The sequence below is a fragment of the Vicia villosa genome, linkage group LG5, assembly GCF_029867415.1.
Source record: "Vicia villosa cultivar HV-30 ecotype Madison, WI linkage group LG5, Vvil1.0, whole genome shotgun sequence".
NCBI lineage: Eukaryota > Viridiplantae > Streptophyta > Magnoliopsida > Fabales > Fabaceae > Vicia > Vicia villosa.
This window is the reverse complement of record NC_081184.1, coordinates 82108086-82110716: the sequence shown is the minus strand read 5'-3', so window position 1 is coordinate 82110716 and position 2631 is coordinate 82108086. Positions and strand designations below refer to the sequence as shown.

Here is a 2631-nt window from a genome sequence, read left to right as displayed (position 1 = left end):
ATATATTTTATTATTATTATTATTATTATTATTATTATTATTATTATTATTATTATTATTATTATTATTTAGATCAAACTATCTCGTATCTTATATGTTATTATAGATATTAAAAGATAAAAGATAAATTTAGGTTTTTTTTTGGACAACTTCTTTATTTATCATAAAAAAATTAGATAATATGTTTTTATCTAATCACAAAATTCTATTTAATTTTTATATATTTAATTAATTATAAAATAGTACTACTATTTATCGTTTTTAAAACATTTTACGCAGAAGGTAACTTTTATCTGACCTTTTAATTTTATGTTTTCTTTTTCTTTATTATTATATACTCAAAAATTCACATTGACTTCTCTGAGAATCCCATACTCTATGACCAAAATCACACCTTTAAACATATGATACAAATCTAAACACAAATGCAATTCCCACCTCCCAACATGTTAGTATCAATTTTTTCCAAAAAATAAACAATAAAAAAGAAAGCATTAATGGATCTAGCCGTGAAAAGCGTGAGAAGTGTATTCAATAATGGCAAAATGCATGAGCCTCATCAGAACTTGTCGGCAACACAACACCCTTGCAACAACCATTAAAGACCTACGCACATATCAAATTCAACAATCTCCACCCCAATAGTATTTTTACTATATAAAATCGTATAATATCAAATTTGCTTTAAAAAATTGTATAAATCAAAGTCAAAAGCCTCTATATTAGGCTTTTTTTTTCCCTTCTTCTACAATTTGCAACACCACTCAACACCTTAATATTAGTATATTACTGTTTCATAATTTTATAATCATCAATATTATCATCTCATTCAAGGAGAATTCTTGAACCCTATGCTATATATACATTAATATCAAAATAAAGAAACCCACTTGTTTATACAATTTTTCTCCTTCCAAAGTCTTGGAAAAGGTTCTCATTAATTCACACACCATCACCATTTCTCTCTATTTTCCGTGTGTTGACTTTCTCATTCCTAACAACTTTCTATAAACAATTTTACACCTCCATCAATCACATTCATCAAATTTTTTTCCTATTTTCCTCATTACAATCCACAAAACCACATTCAAAATTTCACAATCTTTTTATGGATGAAACTGAAATCGACCTCCCTTCCCATTTTCTCTGCCCCATTTCCCTCCAACTCATGAAAGATCCTGTCACTCTTTCAACAGGAATAACCTACGACAGAGACAACATAGAAAAATGGTTATTTTCATTCCAAAACAAAACATGTCCTGTCACAAAACAAACCTTATTACAAACCGATCTTAATAACCTTACTCCAAACCACACTCTTGGCCGTTTGATTCAATCTTGGTGCACTCTCAATGCTTCATCTGGTGTTGAACGCATTCCAACGCCAAAATCACCAGTTGATAGAACACAGATCCTTAAACTCCTCAATGAAGCAAAGAAATTTCCAGAAACACAACTTACCTGTCTCGTGAAGCTTCGTTCTATCGTCGTCGAAAGCGAACGGAACAAAAAATGCTTGGAATCTGCAGGTGCAGTAGAGTTCTTAGCTTCAACCATGAAGAACAATTCAAGTTCAAGTTCTCTGAGTGAAGCTGCTATTGAAGTTTTGTTTCATATAAACCCTTCTGAAGATCATATTAAGAATCTGATAAACAATGAGAGTATTCAATTATTGAGTCATTGTTTCATGTGATGAAGCTTGGAAGCTGTCAATCTAGAGGCTATGCAACAATGCTATTGAAATCGGCTTTTGAAGTATGCGATCCGATTCAATTAATCGGCGTAAAAAAGGCGATATTCGAAGAGGTGATAAGAGTGCTAACTGATAAGATTTCACAACAGGCTACAAAAGCTGCATTGAAGTTACTTGTGGAGCTTTTACCATGGGGAAGAAACCGAATAAAAGCGGGTCGAAGGCGGCGCGGTTTTAGTCCTTATCGAGCTTCTTTTCGATGCGTCCGAAAGGAGAGTTTGTGAGTTGATTTTAATAGGTTTGGATCAACTTTGTGGTTGTGCAGAAGGGCGTGCGGAGTTGTTGAATCATGGAGCAGGAATTGCTATTGTGTCAAAGAAGATTTTGAGGGTTTCTCATGTTGTGAGTGATAGAGGTGTTAGAATTTTGAGTTCTATCTGTAGGTATTCTGCAAATTCTAGAGTTTTGAATGAAATGTTGCAAGTTGGAGGTGTTTCAAAGCTGTGTTTGGTGCTTCAAGTTGATAGTAATTTTAAGACTAAAGAGAAGGCTAAGGAGATTCTCAAATTGCATTCTGGAGTTTGGAAGAATTCTACTTGTATTCCTGTTCCTTTGTTATCATCTTATCCATGATCATGATTTAATTTGGTCATAATTGATTCATTAAGTTTTTATTATTATTTGTATAAATGGACATGGTGAAATTGTTAAACTCATAGTTTTATGAAGAGAAATATTAGTTGCATCAATTTGTGAAATGCATCTTTATTGATCTTAAGAATTGTATTATTGACTTCAATTAAGCTTTGGGCTTGTTTTAGTTTACAATTTTCTTATTTCTTTTATGTGTGGAAATGTATAGTCAAGGATTGAGTTGTGAAGTATGTTATAAATTATTAATATGGTACATTTCTTTGCAAAGACTAAAATATTTTGAT

General features: G+C 31.7%; 1 pseudogene; it reads left to right on the top strand.

Moving 5' to 3' along the window:
* The first annotated feature begins 1060 nt into the window (after positions 1-1060).
* LOC131606787 (E3 ubiquitin-protein ligase PUB23-like) lies at positions 1061-2431 on the top strand (annotated as a pseudogene).
* Positions 2432-2631: the final 200 nt, after the last annotated feature.